This window comes from Chiloscyllium plagiosum, unplaced genomic scaffold, assembly GCF_037043375.1.
Source record: "Chiloscyllium plagiosum isolate Xiang-an unplaced genomic scaffold, Cpla_swu_hap1 HiC_scaffold_40, whole genome shotgun sequence".
Taxonomy (NCBI): domain Eukaryota; kingdom Metazoa; phylum Chordata; class Chondrichthyes; order Orectolobiformes; family Hemiscylliidae; genus Chiloscyllium; species Chiloscyllium plagiosum.
The window spans coordinates 54,698,069-54,716,783 of record NW_028270178.1 but is presented as its reverse complement, the minus strand read 5'-3'; positions in this window follow the sequence as shown (position 1 = coordinate 54,716,783).

Below are 18,715 nucleotides of genomic sequence, written 5' to 3'. Positions count from 1 at the left end.
GAACGTACGTTTACTCAAATTTGTCATCCACTCTGTTTTTCTCTCTGCAGTCTTGATTGATGTGATATTGTGAGCAGGAAATGTAATCTGCTAAATTGAGTGAGGTGAAAATGTGTTGCTGGAAAAGCGCAGCAGGTCAGGCAGCATCCAGGGAACTGGAGAATCGACGTTTCGGGCATAAGCCCTTCTTCTGGAATGAGGATTCCAGAACACATTTTTTCCAGCAACACATTTTCAACTCTGATCTCCAGCGTCTGCAGACCTCACTCTCTCCTAAATTGAGTGAGGGACAGATAATTCACTGGAACCTTAAACAGTGAGGAGAGACATCGTAAACGAGCAGCATTACACCTTCTGAAATTTTGTGGAATGGTGCCATATGGGAAGTGCTAGGGGGTCAAGGAGGATTGGACGAGGATGTACAGAGAGAAATTTTCCTGCATAGAGCTGGTATTCAGTGGTATGGGCCAGTGGGGAAAGGGCAGTAAAATGTATATCTTCCTGAGCTTCCTGCTATAAGTAAACAGCTCACTACAGAGCAAAAGTATCTTATGATTTTCATTCCAACACCGACACGAAGTCCAGCTTACAGAAGTCATGTGTTTGCACTGTCACTGTCAGTCTGTCTCCCCGGGAGCAGTAATGCTCCCCCACCTATATTCAGATAGTACAGTTCTTCCTGTGACATGTCCCGTCGAGAATGGAAGGACAGATATTAATAATCCACACTTGGAACGGAGTATCTGTATAGCTCAATAAAAATCACTTAACTATCCTAACTCCTTTTCAAATCACTTGACTCATAGCCTTGTATGCGTCTCCGATCATTGCATGCACTGTGTTCCAGATTTCAGCCACCCACTGTTTGAAAACGTTTTTCCACGCATTCACTGTATTCTTTCCAGCTCTGACCTTAAATCGATGGCCCCACCGTGATCGAAATCTCCATCAAAGTGAAACATGTATTTCAGTCTACACTATCCATATCCCTCAGTATTTTGTACATCTTAATCATGCCCCCCCTCAATCTCTTCTGCTCTAAGAAAAACAACTCCAGTTTGTCCAAACTCGGGAGAGATTTTCGAGCAAAACGATACACCTTTGGAACGAATGGTATGTGTAGTTGGGGCAGGAACGTGAAAGAGAGTGGACAGGGTCTAAAATGATTGGACTCGATGTTGGGTACTGAAGATTGCACGGTCTTTCAGTAGGAAATGACGTGCCGCTCTTGCAATTCGCGCTGTCCTCTGCGGGAGCTCTGCAGCAGACCAAACTGAAATGAAGGCATGGGAACACAGTGCAATGTTGCAGTGACAGGAACCTGGAAACTCAGTGTCTTTTTTTTGCTTGCAATAGAACGTAGGTGTACTCACGTTTGTCACCCGCTCTGTGTTTTGTCTCCCCAATCCAGACGATATCACTTCGTGAGCTGGAAATATAGTTTTCTAAATTGTGTAATGGTCAGACAAGTCACTGGAACCTTACACTGTGAGGAGAGACATCGTAAACGAGCAGCATTACACCTTCAGGGATTTCGTAGTATGGTGCCATATGGGGAAGGGCTGGGGGTCAAGGAGGATTGGACCAGGGTGTATAGAGAGAAATTTTCTGCATAGTGTCGGTAATGGGTGGTATTCAGTGGGATGAGCTCCTGTGAAAAGTGCAGTAGAAGGTATATCTTCCTGACGTTCCTGCTATAAGTTCGAAGCAAAACTATCTAATGATTTTCATTCCAACACGGATGCTAGGTACAGCTTGCCGAAGTCACGTCTTTGCACTTTCTCTTTCACTATGTCTCCCCGGGATTTGTAATACTTCCCCACGCTGATTCAGACAGCACCTGTGACATGCCACTTCGAGAATGGAAGGACAGGTATCAATAACCCGCACTTAGGATCAGAATATCTGTACTGTTCAATAAGAATTGACCCACAGCCTCACATGTCTTGGCATCATAAATTCACATCTGAATACTTCAGAAAATTATGTGGATTTCTGCCTCTCAGTTGCTTGCATACACTGAGTTCCAGATTTCAACGTTTTTCCACGCATTCACTCTAATCTTTCCGCCTCTGACCTTAAATCGATAGCCCTCCGTGATCGAAATGTCTATCAAATGAACATTTATTTCAGTGTATGCTATCCATATCCCTCAGTATTTTGTACATCTGAATCATAGCCCCTCTCAATCTCCTCTGCTCTAAGTAAAACAACTCCAGTTTGACCAATCTCCCTTATTCAGCCCACACAATATCCTGGCAAATCTCCCCTTCATCGTTTCCAGTGCTATCACATCCCTGGTATAACCTGAATTGCATAACCACAACACAATAGTCTCGCTGGAGCGGAATGATAGCGTGAAATAAATGATGTGGAAATCCACAGAAACTGATGTTTTTTGAATAACTGTTGTTTTCCTGAATGCTGCCATGTGTCCGTTTCCTGAGCCTGATGTTTAAATAATCGCTGATCCATGTCAGTTAAAAGCTGCTACATGAGGATTGATCTCACAACCGCGGTATTGAAATGGATCAACGAGTTTGAAGGTCCTGATGATGAAACTTGGTCATGGTAATCCAGCAACAGTGATCACAGCAGCACAGACTGAACAGGGGGCAATGTGAAAGTGATTATAAGGAAAATGGGAGGGAGAACTTAAAGGAGGTAAATGATTGTGGGAGGGAGAGGATTCTCCGAGAATGAGTGAGTCTGAATCCTGATATATGACTCTCAGAAATGTGTGAGAGAGGGGATTGATGGAAAAAGTCATAATCTCGGAGAATATTTTTACGTAAAGTCAACTAATTCCTTTGTGTCTTTCTTCAGCATGTGTCACTAGGTGTAAAATGGGGGAACGTTAACTGCAGTGACTCGGATTCGAAAGTGGCTACTGTGCCAACAATGTAGAATATTTTAACATTAAAACCATCACTGAGTCATGCAGAGACATCCGTTTAAAACCAGCAATAATTACAGTGACAGAGGATATGTTAGGAAAAGTAGCAGATTCATGTGGCGAGCGATAGTAGACATGTAGGGATTCAGAATTGGCTGAATCTTTAAATTCGATATCCCCAAACGCTGTGATGGTTCCATAGAGTACTACATGTTGAGTAATGAGTTTGGTAGATTTCCAGAAAAAATGATGGTTCAGGGGATAGTGCGGGATATTGTTGCACTGTGTGTTTCAATAACAATGGTTTCAATAACAATGGCTTCACCAACTTTCCCACACAAGGAAGTACCTTTTGCTGCAGTCGGGGATCGATTCTGCTATTATTGCATTTGTTAATCCCAACCAGCAATATAACCATATTTGGATGCCTGTTTCCACTGGTGTTCCACTGTTTTCTGATGTAGATCAATGATTTAGACTTAGTTGTAGGATCCATGATTTAGACGTTTGCTGATAATGCAAAAATTGGTCGTGTATTTGACAGTGACGAAGAAAGCCAGGGACCTCAGGGATGCATCAATCAGGTGGAAAGGTAAAATGGTGAATCGAATTGAATCCAGACCAATGAGTGTTAATGAATTAGTGGAGAAGAAACAATAACAGTGAGTATTCTGTGTGGTGTAGACGGACAAAGAGATCTTGGAGTGTACTTTTACGATCGCTGAAGATCAATGGATAGGGGAATCAGTTGGGCGGAAGTGCTTACTGCAGATGCTGGAGATCAGAGTCAAGATTAGAGTAGAGTTGAGGAAGCACAGCAGGTCAGGCAGCATCCGAGCTTCAGGAAATATTCACGCTTTTGGCAAAAGCCCTTCATCAGAAATAAGGCTGGAAGCCTCGAGGGTTGAGAGATAAATGGGAAGGGGTGGCGCTGGGGAGAAATTAGTTAAGAGTGCAATAGATGGATGGAGGTGGGGACAAAAATGATAGATCAGAAAAGAGGGTGGAGCGGATAGGTGGGAAAGAAGATAGACAGGTAAGTAAGATTAGATTACATTATAGTGTGGAAACAGGCCCTTCGGCCCAACAAGTCCACACCGACCCGCCGAAGCGCAACCCACCCATACCCCTACATTTACCCCTTATCTAACACTATGGGCAATTTAGCATGGCCAATTCACCTGATCTGCACATCTTTGGACTGTGGGAAGAAACCGGAGCACCCGGAGGAAACCCACGCAGACACGGGAAGAACGTGCAAACTCCACACAGTCAGTCGCCTGAGGCGGGAATTGAACCCGGATCTCCGGCGCTGTGAGGCAGCACTGTGCCACCGTGCCTAAGACGGGGCCAAGCTGGAAGATTGGAAATAGAGTAAGGTGAGGGGGGAATGAGGAAACTGGTGAAATCCACATTGATACCATGGGGTTATAGGGTCCCGAGGCGGAAGATGAGGCGTTCTTCCACCAGGCGTCGGGTGGTGAGGGAGTGGCAGTGGAGGAGGCCCAGGACCTTCATGCCCTTGGTAGAGTGGGGGAGTGGAAGTGTTCGGTCACAGGGCATTGCGTTTGATTGTTGAGGGTGTCCTGGAGATGTTCTCTGAAGCACTCTGCAAGAAGGTATCCTGTAGCCCTAATGTGCCGGGGGGAAGAGTGGATCATTGGAGGTCGTGGACTTGACTAGGTAGTTGTGGGGGGATTGGACTTTGGGGAAAGTGGATAGGCATGGAGAGGGACATATATCCCTGGTGGTGGGATCCGTTTAGATGTGGCGAATCTGTTGGTGGATGATATGATTTATGCGGAGGTTGATGGAATGGAAGGTGAGGACCAGGGGTTTCTGTCCTTTTTGTGGTTGGAGGTGTGGTGTTCGTGGGCGCAGGGGCGGGGCATGGAACAGATGTATTGGAGGGCATTTGAACCCCATGGGAAGGTAAGTTCTGGTCTTTAAAGAAGAAGGGGATCTGGTGTGTTCTGTGTTGGAACTGGTCCTTTGGGAGCAGATGGGGTGGAGGCAGAGGAATTGGGAATACAGGGTAGCATTACTGCAGGAGGTGGAGTGGGTGGAGGTGTAATCCAGATAGCTGTGGAAATCAATGGATTAGTAAAAAAAATGTCAGTAACACTGACATCCTGGGATAATTTCCCTCCCCACCACTATCCACTTTGAAATAAGACGGTTCAATTCACAAATACCTAGTCAAGTCCTCGCCCTGCAACGACCCACCCTCCAATCCCAGTACCTTCCTCTGCCACTGCAGGAATTGCAAAACCTGTGCTCACACCCCTCACCTCTGTCCAATGCCCCAAAGGAGCCTTCCACATCCATCAAAGGTTCACCTGCACTTCCACACATATCATTTATTGCGTCAGTTGCTCCCGATGTGGTCTCCTTTAAATTGGGGAGACTGGATGTCTTCTCACAGAGCACCTCAGAGAACATCTCCAGGATACCCGCAAGAATCAACCCCACTGCTTCTTGGCCAAATATTTCAACTCCCTCTCCCAGTCTCCCGAGGAAATGCAGGTCCTGGGCCTCCTCCATCGCCAGTGTCTCACCACCCGATGCCTGGATTAAGAAACCCTTATCCTTTGCCTTGGCACTCTTCAAGCCCATGACATCAATGTGCACTTCATCAGTTTTCTCATTCCCGTTCCTCCCACGTTACCTCACTTCCAACCTTCCAGCTCAACACCGTCCTCCTGACCTGTCCCATCTGTGTATCTTCATCCCTACCTATCCGCTCCACCTTCTCCTGTGACATATCACCTTCACCCCTCCTCCATCCACTTACTGCACTGTCAGCTAACTTCTCCACAGCCCCACCCACTCCCATTTATCTCTCCACCTCACAGGCTCCCAGTCTCATTCGTGATGAAGGAGTTTTGCCTGAAACGTCGATTTTTCCTGCTCCTCTGATGCTGCCGGACCGGCTGTGCTTCTCCAGCACCACTCTAATCTTGAGGGGAATCAGTTGATTCAGAGGGTTTTGGGATATTTGCTGTTGTCGACCACACTCTGTGTAAGATAGTAGAACTTTTGCAGTTTAGGGAACAGCAAAAGGACTGAGCACAAGTCTGGACACTGCATGAATCAACATTTTTTAAATTTATAAAATAAAAGATGGTGGGCTGAAGTATACAACTTCGCCCATCAAGACCGCTTCACGACCCAATTAGTTGTCACTGATACCTCTCCAAGTCAGGGTCCTATGTGCCTTCGTGGATAACTAGCAAATGGTGGCGTTTCAATGCATCACCCTTATAGATGTTGAGCTTCGAAGGTCCTGTCAAAAACGCCAGGATGACTTACTCCAATGCATCTTGTAGTTGGTGCACTCTGCTGCAATTGTGCCTTCGCAGTGATGGGAATGAATATTCAGGTATTGAAGAGGGTACAATCAAGTGACTGCATTGTCGTGGAGGGTGTACAGTTCTTTAAGTGTAATTGAAGCTACACCCATCTAGGCAAATGGAGAGAGTTCTGTTCCACATCTCAATTGTGCCTTACAAACTATGCAGGCTTCACAGAGGCAAGAGTTGAGTTTGTAAACAAAAATATCTACCAACGCACAAGTTTCTGTTGTCAAAGTGATTATATAGCCAGTCGCAGTCCGTTTTTCCTAAATACTAGCTCCGCGGATGATTACATGAGGGTTAAGTTACAGTAAATCCACTGAATGTCAATGGGATATGATTAGATTCTCATTTGTCAGAGTTCTCATTACGTATTTAGTTATTGTGTGGACCAATCCGATTCCTATCCTTATCTGATTTCAATTTCCTATTCCTGATTTTGCCTAAAGTTTCAACTGTTGCCTCTCATTTATGCCTCTACCTGCCTTAATAATACGCAATGATGCTGCAGGGAACAGCAGAGATTTACGAATATGTTGCCAACATTGGATAAAATGGAACTTCTTGGAAAGATTGGTTAGGCTGGGATTAATCTCCTTGAAGCAAAGGAGGCGGGGAGGGGGGAGGAGAGAGAGCTCTATAATCACGTAATATCATCTATAAACGTTAAATATCCATGGAATTTTGACACGGTAGATATGGACATGTGGTTTCCCTTTGGTGTGAGGACAGCACCAGAGGACACAATCTCAGAATTAGATATTGCCTACTTAATTCGGAAATGAAGAGTAATTTCTATGCTTAGGGGCCAGTGAATCTGTGGACCTCTTTTCCGAAACCGCTGTTGAGGCTGAGTTGTTGGGTATTTTCAAACTGTGTCAGACATATATTTAATCAGAAAGACGATGATTTTTTGTCGAGGCAATACAGGAGAATGGAGTTGAAGATTATCAGATCAGCCATGAGTTCATTGAATGTTCGAGCAGACTCGATGGTCTGAATGGCCGACTTCCACTACTGCATCATTTGGTCTAACACCTTCTTTTATTGATAAGTTTAGAATTCCGACGGGATAGGATGAAGTGATCGGCAAGCTTTCTCAAACTGATCAGACAGATCAGGAACTAGCCTCATAAGCTCATGAAAAAGAAATGTGCAGCTGGCTAATTAATACGGCTCTAGAAAGTGCTATGGTTTTAATTGGTCATTTTGTTGGTATTGCGATAGTGAAGTGTATTATTGCTAAAATATTAACTTCTAATGACAATATTGGTCTACCCAGAAAATGTTTCTGCTCCACTTAGATGAAGATGAAGAAACACCATTGCCTGCCCTTGGTTCCTCTTCGAAGGAAGAGGAAATAATGCACTCTTTTACGGCCATCGAATTGGAATGATTTGTTCCATGCCTTTATGAGTTGGTCATAGAATGACCAAAGGGGGAGATGAGGGTCTAAAATTTGAGTTTAGTTTATTGCTTCAAGCAATAAGTATATTTGGATTTTTGATTAGCACAATTTGTTTTCAATTTAAAAGATAACGATGAAATGGCTGAGAATAGTGTTTGAACCCTGTGAACTTGTACTGGTGATTTGCATAATTAAGCTGAAATTCTAAGCAAAGAGAACAACAGAGTTTGCATAAAATGAATACTGACATATTAATTGACCATTTGAAATAACCTTGAACTCTCGCCATGGCATGACAACTTATGTAAATAAAATTTATTTTCCAAGGAATTACCATTGGATTAATATGCTGTCAATCTTGCCTCCATATTACAGTTGATTGGGCGTTTTTGTAATTAAGAACTCTTTCCCAGGAATTGTCATTGGATTAACTTGCTGCAAATCGTGTCACAATATTATATGAGATTAGTCTTTCTTGTAATTAATGCTGTAGTATTTCTCAAAAACAACCGTGTAAATAAAGCCTAATTTTCAAATATAACTGTGCAATTTCACCACGGAACACAGAAGCTCTAACCCCTGTGTTGCTGGATAGAATTCTTTCAAGGTACCTTAATTCAATAAACTAATGACACTAGCTTTTTGAACAGACCGCATTCGTTGGTTCTTTTGACCGATCTCGAACCAAAAGGCCCCTCTTGAGGGGTCTAAGATCTTCAAGACCTGGAGGCAACAAATGACAATGGACACACCACAATTGGATATATGCAGAAGCTGTGATTGCTAAAGAAAATTGGTGAACCTTATATTGTTGGCAACTTTGTGATAACGCTGGATGATGGTTCGCAGTATTATTCACACACAGCAAAAAGTTGTGGAAGAATGAAAGGTTTGTTTCATTGCCTAAGTTTTCTGCGGGTCCAATTACAATTGACTGTTTGAAGTACTGGTCAGTGAGGAGTGTTACGATAAAACAGTAATTCACAATCCCACTGTATAAATTATTGCTCCCGTTCTCTCCTTATTTGTTTCTCCTTCATTCGATGTAAACTCCTAGAAAGGAGGAAAGAAATGTTGCATTGACTTTCATTATCCCAATTTAACTTACAACAGAATCGAAATGCTTTATTTCGACTTTGATGTGGTTTCAATTATTCGTGAATCTCCCATACAGTGCAAGACAAGAGCAACGTTCTCAATCCCATGTCAACTAAAGAATAGAAGACCCAAAGGAAAACCACATCTGTGTTTAATGGAAGGAGAAAGCCACGTAGGATTCGAACGCACACGTACTCAATGAATTATCAACCAACCACTTTAACCTCTTGGCCACTTAATGGCTTGCAAAATGTGCTGACATGTAATACATCAAGAGTATGTATGGTGAAGGTCGGGGATGAGAAATTCCCTGAGCAGAATCGAATCCACACCATTACGTTCCTGCTTTCAGCGGAATAATACCAGTAAAATTCAAGAAATCAACGTGGTCCTTGGAAGGAACAGCTGTCCTTAATCCATTCCGAGTGAGAACTGTCTCAGAATGAACCTTCGAACAAGAAATGCCCGTCACATTCACACGTACGTTTCGCCTCGACTCATAATTTATTCAGTCAGATTCTCTCGCACGTGAAGAAGCATATATGAAGAGAGAAGTGAAGGTAATGTTATAGCTCGATGGCCTTTCTCCTATGGCTGAACCTGAACTGGGTAAAATTCCTGGAAATGTTGTTTTGTTCGTTTCATTTTATTAATTTTGCTGAACCCTCACTCTGTGCAGTGCAATGACCGGAAGTCAATTGGATATACTTCATTGGAACGTTTAAAGATGTATTAAATTTTACTTCGAATTTATTTCAGCTTAAATGAAACACTGATGAGAAAAACAGAAGGTTTTAACCGCAAAAACAAAATGCCCGTTTTGGTGCTCAGTGACATTGGCCGATTTCAGTGGGTATCAAATGAACCCAACATCGTGGTGATTGTCCTCAAATCTTGAAGGCATGTGATTAAAGCAGGAAATCGATCTCCAAACGACGGGTTACTTCATGTGGAATATTAATGCAAATTCTTCAAACTCGTTGGTTTTTTTGGCCGAATCTTATTCATCTGCACCAGTTCATGATATTTCTTTACATTTAAAGTCATCCAAATTAGACATTGAATTCATCGCATTTTCCATCCTCCACACCCCACTTTGACATTTATACCCCGTCACAGGCTATCTCTCTCCTAGTGAAACTCACTGCTTGTGTATCTCCAAATGTGCCTTTCCAAATGTTTTGGAAACGGATTCTCTGAGTGACAGAAGAGTATCTCAACCAGACATAGACCCTCTTTCTATCCCCGTATATTTCACCTGAAGAAGGGACAGCCCTCTGGCATGTGATTTCAAATAAATCTGCTGGATTATAAACTGGTGTCGTGTTACTGCTAACCTTATCCCCGCATTACGCATGCCTAATTAACTTAACTTATTGAATTCACTCCATGGACACTAGAGTGCAATTTAACATGGCCAATCCACCTAACCTGCAGACCTACCAGCAGTTCTAACCACTGAGCAAATGTACCATCACAATAAACACTATGCCTCTCATTTTAATGGTTTTATAACCTGGTAACTCAGCCTAGTGAAAGCAAGCTGCGCCCATCAACCCGAATTCAAAGCATCCAAACGCGACTCTGTGCTGTGCAACCTCATTATTGTTGCAAGAAATATTTCTGCACTCAGATCTGAATCGCTTTACCATGTTTCTCCTTCTGCTTCATGCTTCCAGTAAAGACTTCAATCTGGAGTAAGTCTATCAAATGGTTTTCATTCCAACACGGACACAGTGTGAAGCTTGCAGAAGTCACGTCTTTGCACTTTCACCTACATTATATCTGCACGGGAGCTGCAGTCCTTCCCCACACTGATTCAGAGAGCACTGTACTTTCTGTGACATGTCCAATCGAGAATGGAACGCCAAACATTAATAATCTTCACTGGGGAACAGAGCAATTGTTTTAAAATATTTACAATACCCCCTGCGGGGATTTAAACCCTGTGACAGGCGGGGACACTAACTACGATACTACCGAGGAAAACAATGTCGAAGGAAGTCCTTCAGCCTGTTGTAGCCGCATTTGCAAAAAACAGCTGGTTACAACTGGTCTACCACACGTATCTGTTTTGGGACCACTGCTGTTTGTAATTTTTATAAATGACTTAGACGCAGGCATAGGTGGCTGAATTAGTAAGTTTCCAGACGATACGAAAGTTGGTGGAGTAGTGGAGAGTGTGGAAGAATGTTACAGATTGCAGGGGGGCTTTCATAAACTGCAGAATTGGACTGAGAGTTGGTAAATGGAGTTCAATGCAGTTAAATGTGAGGTGATGCACTTTGGGAAGGATAACGGGAAGGCAGAGTACTGGGTCAATGGAAAGATTCTTGGTAGTGTGGATGTGCAGAGGGATCTTTGAGTCCATGTACATAGATCCCTGAAAGTTGCCACTCAGGTGGATAGTGCTCTTAAGAAGGCATACGATGTGTTAGGTTTCATTTGTAGATGGATTGAGTTCCAGAGCCGCAATATCATGCTGCAAATGTACAAAACGTTGGTGCGGCCACACTTGGAATATTGTGTACAGTTTTTTGCCCCATATTTCGGTGAAGGATGTGGAAGCATTGGAAAAGGTGAACAGAAGATTTACCAGGATGTTGCCTGGTCTGGAGGGAAGGTCTTCTGAGTAAAGGCTGAAAGACTTGAACCTGCTCTCATTTGGCAAGAAGAAAGCTAAGAGGGGATTTAATAGAGACATACAAGATAATCAGGGGATTAGATAGGGTGCACAGTGGAAATCTTTTTTCTAGGATGATGACGTCAGCGTGTACGAGGGGGCATAGTAGCAAATTGAGGAGTAATAGATTTGACAGGTGACAGAGGCAGGTTCTTTATGCAGAGTGGTAAGGGTGTAGAATGCCCTACCTGCTCATGTAGTCAACTCAGCCATATTAGGGAGATTTAATCAATCCTTAGATAAGCACTTGGATGATTTTGGGATAGTGTGGGGGGACGAGCTGAGAATAGTTCACAGGTCTGTGCAACATCGAATGCTGAAGGGCCTACACTGCACTGTATTGTTCTATGTTCTATGTTCTATCTACTTAACGATCTGAATCAATTTTTCCATCGTTTAGCCCATAGCCTTATATGTCTTTGCATCACCAATTCACATCTGGATATTTCTTCAGGTTATGAGGAGTTCTGTCTCTCTGACCCTTACGGACAGTGCATTCCAAATTCCAACCACCCGCTGGCTGATAAAGCTATTGAAACCTTGCTGATTTTTCCTGAAATCTCTGGCCCCCAATGATCGATCTGTCCATCAGTAGGAAAAGTTTCTTTCTATCACTATCCCTCATTATTTTGTTCATCTCAATCATGTCTTCTCTCAATCTCCTCTGCTCGGCGACAAACAACCCATGTCTGTCCTGTCTCCCTTCATAACTGAAAATCATCAGCCCGCAAAATATCCTAGCGAATCTCTCCTGCACCATTCCCAGTGCGGTGACTTCCATGCTATAATATGAATTGTAGAACTGCACTCAATACAATGGATAGAGCCAAATGAACATTTTAAAAAATTCTGCTACAGGATAATGTGTGTTGCTGGCTCGGTAGCATTTAATGCTAACTCTAATTGCCCAGCAAGCAGTTGATACTGAACCATAACACAACGGCCCGACCAGGTAAGAATGGCGGTTTCCATCCTCAAATGACATTAATGAACCAGATGGTTTTGTTTTGTCAACAATTGTAAAAAAAAGTTTAGAAGTTACTGCATTTGTAGTACACGATATTTAATGCAACCCAATTCTACCACCTCGCACAGTTGGAGTTGAACCCGTATCCCGGGCACATTAACTCGGGGTCTGAAATAGCAGCCGAGTGATAGGAGCACTCAGCCGATGCAGAAAGATGCTGAACCCGTCTTTTCCAATAAAGTCACTTATTCCCTATACTGCCGTGTCTCATTTCCCTGAACCTCATGCTCCAATAATCTCTGGTCATTTCAGTAAAAGCTGCTACATGAAGACAGATCTCATAACCGTGGCATCCAAATGGATCAGCTAGTTTGAAGGCCCTGATCGTCAGATTAGGACACATTCACCCAACAACAGTGTGGGCGGCACGGTGGCACAGTGGTTAGCACTGCTGCCTCACAGCGACAGAGACCCAGGTTCAATTCCCGACTCAGGCGACTGACTTTGTGGAGTTTGCACATTCTCCCCGTGTCTGCGTGGGTTTGTTCCGGGTGCTCCGGTTTCCTCCCACCGTCACAAAGATGTGCACGTCAGGTGAAATGGCCATGCTAAATTGCCCGTCGTGTTAGGTAAAGGGGTAAAGGTACGGGAATGGGTGGGTTACGCGTCGGTGTGGGCTTGTTGGGCCGAAGGGCCTGTTTCCACACTGTAGGTAATCTAATCAACAGTGACGCAGCAGCACAGACTGAGTGGTGTCAATGTGAGATTGAGTTTTCGATTAGTGAAAAAGGAAATTAATCAACACCCACATGATAACGGAGCAGCGCTCCAAAACCTGGAACTTCCAAATAACCTGTAAGACTAAAACCTGGTATTGTGTGATTTTTAACTTAGTAAACCCCAGTCCAACGCCAGCATCTCCAAATTAATGAAATGGGGTGGGGGGTGTGGGCGGACGGAAAGGACGGTTAGTGAGGGAGAGAACGGCTGGATTTGAATTCTGACATATGATACGCAGAGATGTGAGCGAGTGGAATTTGCAGTCAATAGAAACATTTCTTCCAAGAATATTACCATGTAAAAACAATTGATTTCTTAGGTGTAACACAAACGCTGGAGCAGGAGCAGAAAAAAAAAGTAGCGCTGAGACTCGGATTTGAGCCGAAGTTGTGACGGTTATAACGCAGAGTACCAACCACTACACGATCACGGCACGCCATGGACAATGATTAAAAGCCAGCGCTATAGTCGCAGAGGAAATGTTCAGCAGAGCTCCAAATGCACAACATCAGTAATTCTCAGAACAGTGACAGACATGCGGGAACTCAGAATGGGCTGAACGTTTAACATCAGTGTCCCCAGAGGCTCTGGTGATTCCATCATTAATATGCAGAAGGCTGAGATTGATAGATCTCTCTAAAATATCAAAGACCCGGGGGACAGTGAAGGTTTTGTTGAAATGTACGCTTCAATAGCAGTGCATTTAACTTCGGCTACTTCATCAGTTTCTCCATACAAGGCAGTAACCACTGCTGCCACATAGTCCCAATTCCCAGCCCCAGAGTCAGAGGAACTGAGGGAGCAGTCGCGAAGATCCAACTGGAAATCGGGACGGGAACGAGATCGCAGAGCTACTCGATGAATCCAGTGATGCAATCGGTGAATGACAAGCAACATGAATTCGACTGGGACAACACTACCGTTATAGGGCAAGCCAAACAGAGAACAGCCAGTAGAATTCCTAGAGGCATGGCACTCATCCACAGACTCTATCAACAAACACATCGACCTGGACCCAATATACCGGCCACTACAGCGGACAGCTGGAACTGACAACCGGAAGTGGCAGAGACAGGCCACTAGAAATGCTGGAGGAAACAACACAGAAGCGCTTCACAGGAGGCTCCCAAGCACTCCTTGGGAGTGGGCGGCACGGTGGCACAGTGGTTAGCATTGCTGCCTCACAGCGCCGGAGACCCGGGTTCAATTCCCGACTCAGGCGACTGACTGTGTGGAGTTTGCACACTCTCCCCGTGTCTGCGTGGGTTTCCTCCGGGTGCTCCGGTTTCTTCCCACTGTCCAAAAGATGTGCGGGTCAGGTGAATTGGCCATGCTAAATTGCCCATAGTGTTAGGTTAAAGCTGTAAATGTAGGGGTATGAGTGGGTTGCGCTTTGGCGGGTCGGTGTGGACTTGTTGGGCCGAAGGGCCTGTTTCCACACTGTAAGTAATCTAATCTAATCACTGAGGATGTCACCAAGACAGGGGACGAAACGTTTGCAAGACAATTTCCCAGCTCGGCGAACAGAACCACAACAACAGTTTTCCATGTTGTGAATGGGCTTTCTTTTTCCGTATTCCACCACAGGGTGTGGCGATCGCTGGTTAAGACAACATTTATTTAGTCCTTAGTTCAATGTTGTCTGGCTGCACCCGGTTTCGATCCTAGCCTTCGGGTGTCTGTTTGTGTGCAGTCTGCACAATTTCTGTGTTTTTGTGTTATTTTCTACCGTCTGAACAAAAATGTGCCAGTTACAGGGATCAGCAATAGGAAATCCAAGCTTATGGGCGAGAGGTCTGGTGGGATGCGTTTCGGAGAGATGGTGTGGACTGGAAGGGCCGAATAGCCTGATTCCCCACACGGTGGGGATTCCCGAATTAAGGGGCAGCTAATTTTTTTCTGGTCCTGGAGTCACACGTAAGCAGGACTGTGAAATGATGGTAGAATCCCTTGCATAAGGGACATGAATGAATAGGATTTCAGGAAATTAAAGTAATGATCTCTGTTCGTGAGGTCAGGCCTGCATTGCAAGTTTAATACATCGAACTTAAACATCACCAGTTCCATGCCACAGTCGCTAAGGATGACTAGTTTAAAATATTGCCTCCTCGCAGAGCGCTTCGGAGAACATCTCTGAGACACCCTCACCAATCAACACCACCGCGCCGTGGCCCAACATTTCAACTCCCCCTCCAACTCTCCTGAGGACATGCAGGTCCCGGGCTTCCTCCACCGCCGCTCCTTCACCACCCGAAGCCTGGAGGAAGAAGACCTCACATTCCATTTCGGAACACGTCAACCCGAGGGCATCAATGTGTACTTCACCAGTTTCCTCATTTCCCCTCCCCCCACTGTACCTCCTTTCCAACCTTCTCGCTCAGCATTGTCCTCATGACCTGTCCTACTTGCCAATCTCCCTTCCCACCTGTCCGCTACACCCTCACCTCTGACCTATCACCTCCATCTCCAACCCATTCACCTTTTGTACTTTTGCTACCTTACCCCACCCTTCTCTCTGACGTATCACCACAATCCTCACACCTCTTCACCTTTGTACTCTTTGCTATATTCTCCTTAGCCCCACCCACACCCCATTTATCTCTCCACCCTGGAGGTTTCCTGCTTCTATTCCTGATGAAGGGCTTTTTGCCCAAAGCGTCGATTTTCCTGTTCCTCGGATGCTGCCTGACCTGCTGAGCTTTTCCAGCACCACTCTGATCTATAATCTTGTTTCCAGCATTTGCAGTTCTCACTTTTGACCCGTTCAAAATATCACCCCAACACCAACTTCTCTAGGCTGAAGTCTTTACTGTGAGGAAGAAACTTATTCTGAGCTGATGCGAGCAAAAGCAGCTGCCACCGCCAGTGTCGGAAACGCAGATCCAAATAGCATAATCAGCTTTTAAATCCCCACTACACAGTTAAGAGCTCAACACGTTCCAGTTGTGCCACTCAGCTGTCTCGGCAAGATGCACTATAGATCGCTATGAAAGTATAAACGGGGACAAATATTCTCTTGATCAAGAGCACTCACAACCTCAGAATTTCTTGCGCCTCTATTCCAACATAGAACGATCGAACGGTCACCTATTGCATGACTGGAGCCAGAGAGTAACTCCGCGCATTCATTCCCATCCCCATTTCCGGTTGGACCTGGGCGGCTGCGTCACTGTTTCTCTGATTCCGGGACTGGGAACTGGGATTATGTGTGATTATCTGCAGTACTGATTACTGCCTTGAGTTGGGTAGCTGGTGAAGTCACCGATTTTAAACTACAATGCTATTGAAGCACACATTTCAACAATATCCTGCACTGTCCCCCGAGGCTTTGATACTTTGTGGAAATCCACTAATGTCAGTTTTCAACATTCTCATTCAAGGGATTTCCACAGCTTCCGAGGACATTGAAGTTAAACATTCATGTCATTCTCAGTTCTCACATGTCTGTCAAGTCCGCTGAGTAATGATATTGTATATTTGTTGTTCTTCAGAACATTTCCTCTGTTAGCATACTTATTGCTGCTTTGCAGCATGCTGTTGTGTGGTTGCTGTGATCATAGTTCACTGTATTTTGCATTGTGACCACAGCAACCTCGGTACGAAACCAAATCATGACACTAAGTATTCACTCCGTTGTCCTTTTATTGACGCCTGCTAAGAAATTAATTGTTTTACCTTCAAATTCCGTTCTCTCACATCTCTGCGTTTCATATATCAGAATTCAAACACACCCAATGTCGGAGATTCCTCTTCTTCCCACGATCATTAAACATCCTTTCCGTCCCTCCTTCCATTTCTCTGAGGCAATGCACAATCTATCACTCTTCTTCACATTGATACTGTTCTGTCTGTGCTGCTGTCACTGTTTTTGAGTGAATGTGCCCCCATCCCACCATCGGGACCTTCAAACAAGCCTGTCTGTTTGGATACCGCGGTTGTGAAATCAATCCCCATGTAGAAGCTTTTACTGACATAGACCAGAGACAATTGGAGCATCAGGGTCTTGAAAATGACCTTGGGCAGTTTTGGGGGAAATAGATTTTATTGGAAAAGATCAGCTTTTGTGCCTTTCTGCGATGGTGTCGTGATAATTTCGTAGGACTAACAATCCAGAGACCCATTTAATAGTCTGGGTATAAGGACTTGAATCCCACCATGCCAAGATTGTAAAATTTGGATTCAATAAATATCTGCAATGAAGAAGTTAATGAATACTATAGATCCATTGATAATTGTTGGGGGTAAGAAATCCATCTGGTTCACTGATGTCATTTTGGGATAGCATCTGCTATTCTTACTTTGTCTGACCTGCATGTGACTTCAGACTTATAACAATATGGTTGAGTCTCAACAGCCCTCTGGGCAATTAGGAACGGGTAGTAAATGTTGCCTAGCTAAAATCACCCTCAGACTAATACAGAATAATTAAAACAAATGCTCATTAGGCTCTAGCTAGAGCAGGGTGTGCAGTTTTGCAATTCCCATTAGAGCAGGGATGTGATCACACAGAGAAACTTGCAGGAGATATTTACCGGCATATTGCTTGGGCTAAAGAATTTCAGTAAGGAAGAAAGACATGACAGAGTGAAGTGTTCATCGCAGTGCAAAGGAGATATAGATAAAACATGATTGAGCTGAAAATGTGTTGCTGGAAAGGCGTAGCAGGTCAGGCAGCAACTAAGGAACAGGATAATCGATGTTTCGAGCATAAGCCCTTCTTCAGCTCTTTGTCCTCGAGTTGATTGAGTAAAGGTATGGACAGGGTAGATTAAAAGAGTTTCCCATTGATGGAGGGATCGATCAACGGGTGATAGAGAGTTAAGGGAAAAGGCAGGAAGGTTTGAGAAGATGTGCAGAAAAGCTTTATCAGCCAGCGGGTTGTTCGGAATTTGCAATACACTGTCTGTAATTTTCAGAGAGTCAGAAACCCTTTTAACCTAAAGAAATATTCAGATGTGAATTTGTGATGCCAAGACAAATAAGGCTGTGGAATAAACGCTGTGAAAGGAATTTAGTTCGTTAAACAGTTGTTTTGACAAATATGGCCACAATTGGCTGAAGGGACTCCTTTGACACTCTTGTTCTCGGTAGTATAATGGTTTGTGACCCCGCCTGTCACAAGGTTCAATTCTCCGCTCGGGACAGTGTAAATATTTTAAAACTGTCGCCCCGTTCCCAAGTGGGGGTATTGATACTTGTCCTTCTATTCTCGATAGGGCATGTCACAGGAAGGACAGTACTGCCTGAATCAAGGTGGGGAAGGGTTGCAGCTCTCAGGAAGGCAGAATGTCAGTGAAAGTGCAAACATGTGATTTCTGCAAGCTGCATCCTTTGTCAGTATTGGAATGAAAACCATTTGACAGACTTGTTCCGGTTTGAAGTGTTTATTGGAAGCAGGAAGTTGAGAAAGAACCAGGGTAAAAGCATTCTAATGCGAGTGTAGAATCATTTCCTGCAGCTCTAATGAGACTGTAAAGCACAGAGTAGTGTTTAGATACGTTGAATTTGGGTTCATGGGGCGCAGCTT